The following is a 12,638-nucleotide window of genomic DNA, read 5'->3' as shown; positions in this document are numbered from 1 at the left end:
TCAGGGTGGCAAGTCATCATCGTTTAGATCAGCGCTTCCCAAACTGTGGGCCGCGGCCCCCTTGGGGGTCGTAGATTTTGTTGAGGGGGCCGTGAAATAATAAAAACAAATTTAAAATGTTTTAAGACTAAGTAGATTTTTTTTTATTTTAAAAGAAACGTATTTAACTTTTATTATTTATTATTTCTTTTTTGTTATTTTTTATATTTTAATGGAAAAATTCACACATTGGTGTTGGTTCACAAACTTTTCTTCTACGTATTTCGGCGCTTAATGAATATTAGTAAATATTGCTTATTCATATGTTTCATTTCAAAGCAGTGGTTAATTGTATTTACTTCGAATGCTCTCCAGGGAAGCTCCAAATCTTCCTGTCCCTTTCATCATGCGTTTGTAATCAGGGACTGTTGATATTTACTTTATATACATATCAAAACTCGTTTTATATTATCACTGTCCTCCGAGCTAGTTTTCTGTTACCGATAAAAGTTTCGCATATACTTCACACATGCAAAAAAGCTTAAACAAGTTCATGTGGGGAGATAGTAACTCGCTTGCAGTGGTAAACAACAAGCCCTCCCTAACAGCCACTATACTGCAGAGGCAATAAAAACAAGTACTTTTATTATGCCAGTGAATAAGGTATGAGGAGTCTGTGTAATATATTTCTCAACAAATAGTGCAATCAGAGACAACTGGGATAAAAACACACTAATTAATGAATCACATGTCCTCTCATACAGAAACTATGCTGTATAGACTGAAACAAAACCATATGTTGCATGGGCAAACATAGTATCTAACTAAAAATTATTGTTATTAATTAGATGTGTGTGAGTTCGATTTCCCAAGGCAGCAATAAAATTCAACCGAACGTGTTAAAATTCGTAAAAGTGTTAAAACTAAGTAATATATATATATAATGAATGTTATGGCAGTTTCACATATGGAATTCGGCTGAAGAGAGTTAGCATTTCAATTGTCAGCTATGCTTTTATCTTTCGGTTGCGCGATCTTTTGTTAATACCGCACCAATCATATGCACGTTTTAATAACTTGCCTTTGCTGTCTGTTTCGCGTTAGGCTTAATTACCGTAAAGGGAGAAAAGTCACAAAAGAGAAAAATGCTCCTGGTCCGGGGATTCCCTTATTCAAGTAATATTCACTAATTTCATGTTATCAGTCTGTGGTGTGCCAGTATTGGCAAGTGGTGATATTATTCTATTCTATGTTAAAAAATTTATAAAAATAAGTGGTGAAATATTGTGAAATTAAAGATATCCATCGACTATCGTGGCCATCATGATCATCAGACATGATTCCAATTGAACATGTACGATGCCTTCGGGAGTGGCATTTCATGCCGACGGCCACCGTCTCAGTCATCTGATGAGCTAAAGTCTACTCTGGTGGAAGAATGGAATTGGATTCCACAGAATCTTATGGATACTCTTATATCAAGCATGGTCCACCGCTATCAGGCCTGTTTAGTCGTGAGAGAAGATCATACTCCGTACTGACGTTATAGGACCACATTTTTCGAGCATTTTGTGTGGACTTCTTTAATTGGATCTTTTTGGTAATTCTTTTAAACCCAATGCAAGGTCCCTTATACTCGTCCAACGTTTCTCGCCGTCTCATCATTTCACTGTTATTGTATTGTATGCCACCTTACCAAATTTTGTCCTGCTTCACTGTGTACTGCATTACACCACATTTTATGTGTGTTTTGTGAATTTTGTCGAGCTGCGTATTTAACTGAAACGTATGTGACATTGCACTTTGCAATACAGAGCTTGTATCAGATATTGTTTACAACAATCTAGTTTGGTAAAAACGTGGGAGATCGTTGCTGTCGTGTAATTTTTTTTCGAGAATAATTTTTAATGACAAAAAATAGTAACGTAATAAAATTATTATTGTTTAAGAGTCAGGAAACAGAATATCGAAATATAAAAACCAGGTAACTAATTAAAGGGATGAACAGTTAATGTTATGTAAAAAAAAAAGATTCAAGGGTTGAACAATTAGTCCTCACGCAACAGAACTATTAGGTCACGATGTTGTACTCCCTAAGCAAATATTTCCTGCTTTGATAAATTATTTCACACGTCACTGACGATTCTCCACATTTTCTGACGATTAGTAAGATATGCATTTCGTTCGAATTTCATTCGCCCAAGTAAAACGTTTTGCAGATAAGATATCAAATTTTTTAATTACCTGTAGAAAAAAAATGGAAAAAAATATTTTTAACTGAAGTTCTAGTTATTAGCATAAAAAAGATTATTAATTTTAAAAGTGAATTATTACTATCAATTATATTACTGCTTGCATAATAACAGTGCTTGTGCTTAGTTAAACTAATCGAGTTGCTGTGCGAATCTGAAATGTGTTTGAGACTTCATCTCTCTCTCATTCCCATAATACAGGATATATTTTATCAGTTTCACGACCCCTCTACAAAAGAAATTCACTGATCACTAAATACTTATCTTGATGAAAAATTTCGTTCATTTATTGTAAAGTTATATATACTCGAAAATTTAAAAGAGTATTTTATTCAAACAATGAGATTCGTATATTTTACAATAATCTGTTTTGGTTTCTTTCAGTAAACCTGAAAAAATTGATTGCATTTTTATACATCGAGATTCTTCGAAGATTAAACAAACGGAGGTTTGATTTGTACGACTATTACAGCAATGATCCTCGGAAAGTGGCAGTGGTTGTACCAGTGGAAGAGAAAATATTGGAATTACCACAACATGAAAATCACATGGAACAGGCAAGCGAAGAAATTTGAGAAATTCCATAATTTAAAGTAGTAATTTAGGAGATATCAGTTCAACAGCAGTGATTTTAGGAATTTTAGTTTTTCGTTTCTTTTTTTTAAATTAAATTACAAGCTACTCCTTTAGCATAAAGAACCAAATAATATATTACAGCTGGAAAATAACTGTTTGCCGCTTTTCTTCATTTATGTCATAGTATTACCAGGATCGGATTTAAGATTTTGAAGTCTTTGCACAGGAGCTGTTCAATATCTACCGATTGCCAATCAGAGACGGCTGGCCCAAGACTATCACTAATTATAACCGACATCCATTGAAGAGCCGGCTGACAAGTGTCGCCATCTCGTGTTTTCTAATACAATATGTTATTGTCCGAAATTCTGCGGGCTGCCAATTTTCTTGGGTTTCCAGAAGAAAAGAACCTGCTTGCCTCTGCCAGATCAACTAACTCGGGAACCGGTGGAAGGAAAAGCTTAGAAATGTTTATCTAGTTGGCGACTAGAATTGACTTTGGTCTTTATTTGGGCAATCTAATGCTATGGATGCAAACGTCCCTTTCACTGAGCTACACAGATCCCCCCCCCTTAGTTTCCAAAAGTTAGATATAGGTGAAACAGCTTCGTCTGCTCCCTATAAAGGCATAAAACTTTTGCCGATTTATTTTAGCAGAAGCTTTTGATACCGTTTAGGGTGTTCCTTTAATCTCTTTTCTTACAATGCTGAATTGTTACGATACTTTATTAAGGTGCCTTTAGCTTGTATCTTGTTCTCTCTCTCTCTCTCTCTCTCTCTGACACACACACACACACACACACTCACACACACACACACACACACACACACACACACACACACACACACACACACACACACACACACACACACACACACACACACACACACACACACACACACAGAGCATACAACTGATAATTTTTAAGCTGTTAATTCAGGGCATCATTCTGTTGTCCGGATCAACAGGGCCACTGGTTCTAGACATCAAACTCTCAACATTACTATCAGAATTTCAATTTCTGTTAATACTACTGATTTAAAATTTTTTGTTTATTTTGAAAAGAAATTTCATTCATTTGAAAAGCCCACTTCAGCTCTCCAATAAACAGGGTGGTTTCCTCGCCTCGGGATGAAAATCATCTCCTATCCAAAAACAGTCAGAAAGCATTCATGCTCACGGTGGGGATTCGAACCTACTGTCTGGTGAGCCGATTTGCTAACTATGCGGTTATTACCAGGCTGGAGAATTGAGTGACTGGCACAGTCATAACCTTTATGCCAATACCGTATGATTACTAAGTCCGCATCAATCACAGCTACCAAGAGTGCCGAGAAGTAGAAGTAAACGGTACTCCCTTAAATAGCAGTGTTTTTATGCAAATATGAGTTAAAAGTATGCGCTCGGTCTCTTTGTACCCATTTTTATATTAATGCCGCTCTATTAGCAGTTCATTTCGAGGCGTGTTGATTATCATTAAATGAAGTTTACCAATTAACGGCCTTGCTGTTTGTGCTTTATTATTATCGTTGGCTCTCTTCTCCTTTCTAGGGAATGGACGAAGTCTTCTTCTACGGGGTGAATTCAAAGAAAGAGTGTTTAATTGCTCGGATATCGCGAAGGTGTAGCGGAGAAGACGAAGCATCGCTTTGTATAACTTTAGCAAATGGGAAGGTATACGAATCACCAGGTAACGTTAAAACATCTCCCAATACACGTCCATCCTCCTCCTTCTCAGCAAATGGCCTCAAATTTCAGTGCCTCAGCCCAATGAGAAGATGGCGACTTTTCTACAATGGAATGTTGAGGTAAGTTGAGTTTTTTTGGCAATTAGGATTTAGTCACTGGACCAGATTTTCTGTGCTGTGTTTTAGAGTAATGTCCGCAGAAATTTGACAGTACAGCAATCCCTCTATTAATGCGCTCTTTAAAACAGGCGCATTAATCGAAAACGCACTAATCGAATATAATAACCTATGGGAAAAAGTATAATTCGTTCCTCAGATTTTTTTTTTGAACCTTGATTTTTTTATAAAAGAATTAGGGTGTGTCTCAGGGCCTAGTTAAAGGAAAATCATGAAGCTGAAAGACAATAAAACATATTCAGAATATAAATTTATTATTCTACTTCTTAACAAAGAATTGAGCTAACGTAGTTTGGCGGGCATTCTGTTTCATTTTTTAATATAACTGATGGTATGACCCTATTGCCTCTTCTACTCTTCTGCAAATTTTACTGCTTCTTTCTTCATCAGGGTCAGCCTCTAAGCATTGCTGCTTAAACATTTCGATTGTACGAAAAATATTTTCAAATTGTTTCTGTGAACTCTCTTTTGGCTGACTATCAGTGGTTAAATTTTCTTCATATTCTTCTGGATCTTCCCGCTGTGCATCTAAATTTAGCAGGTCGGAGTCACTCAATTCTTCAGAATGAGATTTAATTAACTTATATTAATTTGAAAAGCCTCTAAAATCATTTGTGCAATGTAGAAGAAATGATTTTAGAGGCTTTTCAAATTAATTCTAAAATCATTTGTGCAATGTAGAAGAAATGATTTTAGAGGCTTTTCAAATTAATATAAGTTAATTAAATCTCATTCTGAAGAATTGAGTGACTCCGACCTGCTAAATTTAGATGCACAGCGGGAAGATCCAGAAGAATATGAAGAAAATTTAACCACTGATAGTCAGCCAAAAGAGATTTCACAGAAACAATTTGAAAATATTTTTCGTACAATCGAAATGTTTAAGCAGCAATGCTTAGAGGCTGACCCTGATGAAGAAAGAAGCAGTAAAATTTGCAGAAGAGTAGACGAGGCAATAGGGTCATACCATCAGTTATATTATAATACTTTGATTTCGAGTGCATACATGATCAACTTAGAGCAGCCTTAACTTTCTCTTTGTATTCAGCAGCTTTGCTTAAAATTGCTCGTATAGTTGATTCACCCATTTTTGTGTTCTTATCCTATCTTTGCTCTGGACTCGCCTTGTTCATTTTCTTTATTATTTCCAGTTTTTCTTCCAATGAGATTACTTTTCGAATCATTTTCACACTTCCACTTTTTTGCTCACTAATTCTTTTACTCATGATGAAAGGTTGGGAAAATACTTTAAAAAAAAAGCAAGAAAAACAGTTGCAGAGGAGGCACTAGATATGATCAGAAAAATGCTATGTAATTAGCAGACGACATAATTTTTTGCGGTAAATTTGGAAGAGTATACATGGTATACATAATGTACATGGAAATAGTGTAGCATACCATTAAAAATAACTTTGTAAAATGTTTTAAATCGGTAACTAAATTATTTCATCCTGGTGAATAATTTTTTAAAATAGTTAGCCATAAAAAATGTATGGATAGAAAATTTAAAAAATCTGTAACATTTATTTTTAAGATGTATATAGGCGCACTAATCGAATTTTAGAGGCGCACTAATCGAATTTGGATATCGATAAAAATGACTCACTAATCGAAAACGCACTAATCGGGGGCGCGTTAATCGAGGGATTGCTGTATTGGCATTCTGTTTTTTTTTTTTTTTAATTATTTTTTATTTTTAGTCAGATGGTTGGGAAACAGACATTGGATTTCAAATAGAAATGCGAAACATTACATTGCATTTTCCCCCTTCTTATGATAAATGTATAAACTCTTTCAGCTGACCGATGCTGCTAGCGGACATCAGCAGGCTGCTCATACATGGTATTTTGCAGGTTATAACAAATTACTAAAGCAGGAACTTAATATATATGAGGCCCTTTTATAAGGCTTTTAGTAAGCTCTATATTATGTAATGTTAATGTTAACGACTATTAAATGTGGCATATGATATACACGTTGAGATTAATTTCTCAGAACTATGATAATCTGTGATTTATTGAATAATGTTAACCGTATTCTTTGCGGGTTTGATGTGGATATTAAGGACTGATGATAAAGTAACTTTAAATATTTAGCATTCGATGTCGAGCTCTCAGATGTAACTTAGGTTAATGTTTTTATGATGTTTAACTCTTTTCATAAAACAAATGCTTTTATATTTTTTGCTATAGTCGACGAAATCTTAAATGGATCTTATTTACAAATAAGTGCTTCAAAAGGCCAATGCTCATGTTTCGTCTTTGTTTCCTCAGTACTTCGATTTTTATCCAGGAAGCAAGGAAGAAATATAGCATTGTGTTTTAGCGCCGAGTATACTGACTCTGTCCGCGCAGTCCTTCCATTGTTGTGTGTGTGTTTGGTTACCATAAAAATCCATATTATTGATAACTTTTGAAGTGGACAGAGTTCCGTATCTTTCAAAGGTTTTCTAGGTGCGTTTCGCAAATTGGTAAGCCCTATACATTTTTTTTCATTTTGTCCACCCATTTGTGCGCATATTATATTCCACAGCTGAGTCCGAACAGATTTTATTTGTCTATTTTTGTTTCAATCGGATCATTTTCGACCACAAAATGTCAAAATATGTCGAAATTATATATTGCAGTAACCATGCGCTTCAATTTTTGATTTCAATCAGTGGGTCTTTATTGGGCAAAAATTAACAAAACAATTCAAAGTGATATTAATAATTCCCTATCTGGATGGGATTTAAAGAAATTCGATATTTCGGATATTTTTTACAATTTGCCGAATTGTTTCATTTATGCCATTTCAATGACGAAATAATGAACGATATGCAAATACGAAATGAACAGTTCTATGATTGCCTATTTGCAATTATTTTCTTGTTTTTATTACATTTTAGCTTTTATTTAGCTTTCGGGTTTTATTTTAATATTTATCATTTAATTTATATAGTATTTAATAATTATATATTTAATATGCAATTAAGCAATTTTAAGGAGGCATTGGTGTTTTTTTTTATTATTATTATTTTTAATGTGTATGCAGTATTGTTGACTTGGAAGTGCGAATAACGTTCCTTTTCCTTGACGTAGAGAAATATCAGAAGGAAGAACAGACGACACCGAAAACTACGTCCACATTAAACTAGCTGTCATGTAAGTACTGCATTTTACTTTATTAAGTCAGTTTTTTTAGTATTTTGAAAATGAACTGCTCTACAGGAAGCAGTTTTGTTAAGGGAACGATCATCCTTTTAGGAAATAAACTATGTGTAAGAGTATTTACTGCAAACGAAGGTTTAATAACTAACAGACATTTTAATTCAGTGTTTCCGAGAAGAAGATTGATTTTTATTGTATTGTTTTTTTATTAGCTGGACGGTGTCCTCCACGGTCTTTGACTACACCACTGATATTGACTCGACGCTTTTAGCCGAAGCTATGGCAGAAGAAGAATGGGAAGGCTACTTTGCACCTGTTCCACGGTAAGTGACAGTCTCAGTTGATTAAATTTCACATTAATGGGAATGCGTGTAATTTTATCGAAGAATAAGTACGCAATATTTAAATTCAATATGTGCCTGCCAAGTTGCACAATAAAAGGATGGCTATTGCTGAGCACCACAGACGATGATGAAGATAAATCTTACATGTTTGAACACTAAAAACTGACTGAGCATAAGGGCATTACTTCTAAGGTCATTGAATCCCATCAATGGAATATGTTTCAAAGCCACTGGATACACACGTGGTAGCGAATTATTTTGGATTGATACAAGTACGCAGAGATCTAACTAGACACGTAAGGGAAATTAGGCATTACACATAAAAGGAAATATAAAATGACATTTCATAGATTGCTATTATAACGACTACATTTCTACTTTCTTCAATATCCAATATCAAGCACCTATTTGGTGAGTGCAACACGAAATATTTTACAACCAACTTTGATGATTTTCCATTCTCAAAAAAAAAAAAAAAAAAAAAAAAGATTTCAATGGAAACTGAGTTAGTCTGAATCAGAGTTAACATTTTTCATTTTGAGAAATCCATTCAACTATTTACAGAACAGTCAAAGTATTGCACATTTTCTAATATAACCACTCAGTTGATTGCTTTAATTTTTTTTTCTGTTAATTCTAAACTCAACGCAACCCTTCGAAAGGTTCCTGTTCCAATGAAAAGTATCAATATAATAATTTCTTTTCTTATTGTAGATTCCTTAAGGCGATGAATGGATACGAGCAGTCAGGGATGATCCTGGGAACTTTGAATGTGGACAATGAGGAGCAGGAGATTTACCTTTGGCGAACCAGAGTTCGTTTTTTGGGTAAATATTTTGCGTGAATTTTCATTTTCACTTATTGTTTACTTTTTTTAAATAAACGTTTAAAATTAATACTAAGAATATCATATGAACTTGAAATATCGGTTTATGTGCAATATTCTGATCATCATCATCATCATCATCATTCCTTACTGTAATATCAGTATTTGTTACTTGACCTGTAAAATCGCTGTAGATCTGAAATTAATCCTTCAACATTTCTTATGAAATGTCATTAGTATCCCATCCCATTCGATTAAGCTCCATTCCCATTCTTTTCAAAATATATACATGAATCACAAGCCAGAGGCTGTTAAGTCCACATCAAATCGTTTTTGTTTTATTTTCTACCATTGACAGAGCTATTTTTGCATAATCCTTATTACCTGCGACTTTCTTTCACGTTTCAGCTGCTTCCATTCAGCTGAAACGTGAGTTCATGGACTATGAAGACGCGTCACTCAGTGTATGCGCGCTTTCCTGGCAGAAAGCCAAACTGTAATTGTTTGATGGTAGCGGTTTTATGATGAAAACATTGCCAAATGGCTGCAAATTGAAATCTAGTTCGAAAAATGGATTTTTTTCGTTTTGCTTTTAACTGATATTAATTTTTTATCTACGTAAGAATTCTGTAGAATTTCTGAAAAAGCAAACGTAAAATACAGTTCGAAACATTTCGAATGCAATTTTCTCTGGACGTAAAAGAAAAGAAAAAAGTTTTATTTTATTTTATTAGTTTTTAATGTTGAGCCCATAAACGAGAGGTTAGTTGATACATTAGTACAGTATGTGGGTAGTGGGTTGGGAAAGGAGGAACTCGTTTATATTTGATTTAAATTACTGTAAATTGTATTCCTTGGGAAATACCTCAGGGGTAAGACTGTTCCACAGTACAGCAGTTGCAGGGATGAAGGAGGAGGAAAAGAAACTTGTTCTGTGGGTTTCAAGGTGTACTGTGAAGGGATGTTGAGCAGCAGCGGCACGTGTTCCAACGAACTTAGTACTGAGTGGGGGAATTATTGATGTTGTTTCAGATGAGCATTTCCCATGGGAATATTTGTAGAATACACACATTGCAGAAACCAAACGTCTGTGCGAAAGTGGGGGAGTGAGTTGGTAAGAGATGGGTCATTAATAATTCTAATTGCTCTCCTCTGTATTGAGTCAAGCATTTTGAGGGAGCTTTTTCCCTACTCCCCATATGTGGGAGAAGTATTCAATAGCTGGGCGGGTTTGTGATTTATAAAAGGTTAACAGCTGTTCAGGGATGAAGTAACATCATTGTCAGGTAATTCCAAGAAGAGAGATCTCAAACTGTTTGGAAATTTGGGTGTTGTCAAAAAGGATATGAGAAATAAGACAATGTTGGGTTTTATTAGCATGGAAATTGACGAGGTTATCTGAACCTCATTAAAGAATGGTTTGGTGATCAGAACTGAGAGCGGTGGTGGTGGTTGATGTTCTGTAAGTTGAGTTGAGTTGTGTAGAGTAGGGTTATCAAATGAAAGGGAAGAGTATAATGTGCTGTCGTCTGCAAAACTGTATTGGGTTGGAAGTCAACTGTAGTAGGTCATTGATATATAGCAGGAAGAGGGTTGGTGAGGTGACAGAACCTTGTGGAACCCCAGCATTAGTTGAATGGTGAGAGGATAAGGAACCATCCACCGTCACACACACACACACACACACACACACACACACACACACACACACACACACACACACACACACACACACACACACACACACACACACACACACACACACTGTGCGTCCAGACAGAAAGCTGGCAATCCAACTACAGTAGTCTTGGACAGGCCAAATGATGGTTGTTTGCTAAGTAATTCTTTGTGCCAGACTGTCAAAAGCTTTGGAGATATCACGTGCAACCACTTGAGATTCAGCACTCTTCTTCATGGCATTTGTGCAGAGATGGGTGACATATGTGAGCAGATCTTCTGTTGATTGGCAGAGACGGAATCCATACTGGCGGTCGTTTATTAGGTGGGCGTCTTCAGGGTAGTGTAGGAGTTGGGAATTGATGATTTTTCCTTTGGACAGGACTGAGGTGAGTGAGATAGGCGGTAGTTGGATGAGTAACTTGTCGCCCGTGGCAATGGGTTGAATATAGGTCAATTTCCAGGCTGTGGGATAGATACTAGTGGAGTAATACAGTATATACAACGACTTAGGATAGGAGTCAGTTCTAGTGCACAAACTTTCAGGACAATTGGAGGAATGCCATCAGGACCAGGAGACTTTTTTGTGTCTAATTTGGGCAGTATTTTTATATCTATTAAATATGTGTTTTCTTCCTGGTTTGCATGATTAGCGGGTTTAAACACAGGAAGGAAAACTTCCACCTCCTTATGAGACCGGCTAATTCGCCTTTACCTGGGAATTCCTTATAAAGGTTTTTCGCGTTCTAGATTGGATTCGAACCCAGGTTTTTCTAACTAAAGAGCATTTTCGATGCTGGCACATTCGCTGATACGCTCATCAGTCGCTCTAGTAATCCATTGCAATCACTTAATATTCCTCATCAGAAGGATCTAGATCTTTCACGATTGCTAAATATACTCTTGCAGGGATGAACTCCCCCCCCTTTTGTTCTTTCTCTCTCTCTCTCTCTCTCTCTTTTCCTCTTCGAAAAAAATCGCATATACATCTGTCTCTTGTAAAATCCCTTTACTCACTTTTATGTATTTATCGCACTTATATAATAAATATGCTGAAAAGCCTTCTTTCCACCTGTTTACTAAACTTAGTAGTCGACATATTCTTATAAAGCCGACATATTCTTTTGCCTTCATAATCGAAACATCGATTATGAAGGCAAAATCGATGTTTCCTAGATCCCAATCTTTCGGCTGTGTGTCTCTGAACCTTCTCCGAGGTTTCTCCCATCACTGCAAAACTTAGGTGACTAAATTTGAGACGTAGCTCAGTAGTCAAGATGTGATGTTATCATAACTTCATAAAGAAGAAGAAACAGAAGACCTTCCTTATTACTATAATCATTTTTTTTTCAATATTGCAGTTATTCATTGCATTATTACTACGTTACATTTTCTAGGAGTCCATGCATTCATTGTGGTAGGGATTCTACTCCACTTCGTACACCCACACTCATCTCTCATCACCCCCCCCACCCCAACTACTTAATTCTCCCACTACACACCATTATCACCAACGCCATCTATCGCCCATTACCACCAACAGTATTTTGTGTCTGTAAATTGGTGTGTTCTCATAGCCGAGTTGCCTGTATGAGCCCTTGTAGTGAATTCCGATTATATATCACTTTTTGTTTTCATTCTCACACACACACACACACACACACACACACACACACACACACACACACACACACACACACACACACACACACACACACACACACACACACACACACACACACACACACACACATCTTTTTACTTTGAAACGCTCGCATTATTTTGTATCAAAAGAATCATTCATTTGCTCTTCCCAAACTGACGTCATCGGCAAATAATTAAATACTCAATACAGCCTGCTGACTCCCATCGCCGACGTGAGAGGCTTAAGGATCTTTCTCAGCCATAGCCAAGTTAGCCGGTCTTGGGCATGGACAGTAGGGTTTTCTCCCCAGTTTATCTGGGGTTT

The sequence above is a fragment of the Typopeltis vanoorti genome, chromosome 23 (genome assembly GCF_054136105.1).
Source record: "Typopeltis vanoorti isolate ZY-2024b chromosome 23, IOZ_Tvanoo_1.0, whole genome shotgun sequence".
NCBI lineage: Eukaryota > Metazoa > Arthropoda > Arachnida > Uropygi > Thelyphonidae > Typopeltis > Typopeltis vanoorti.
Note: the sequence above shows the minus strand (reverse complement) of the source record.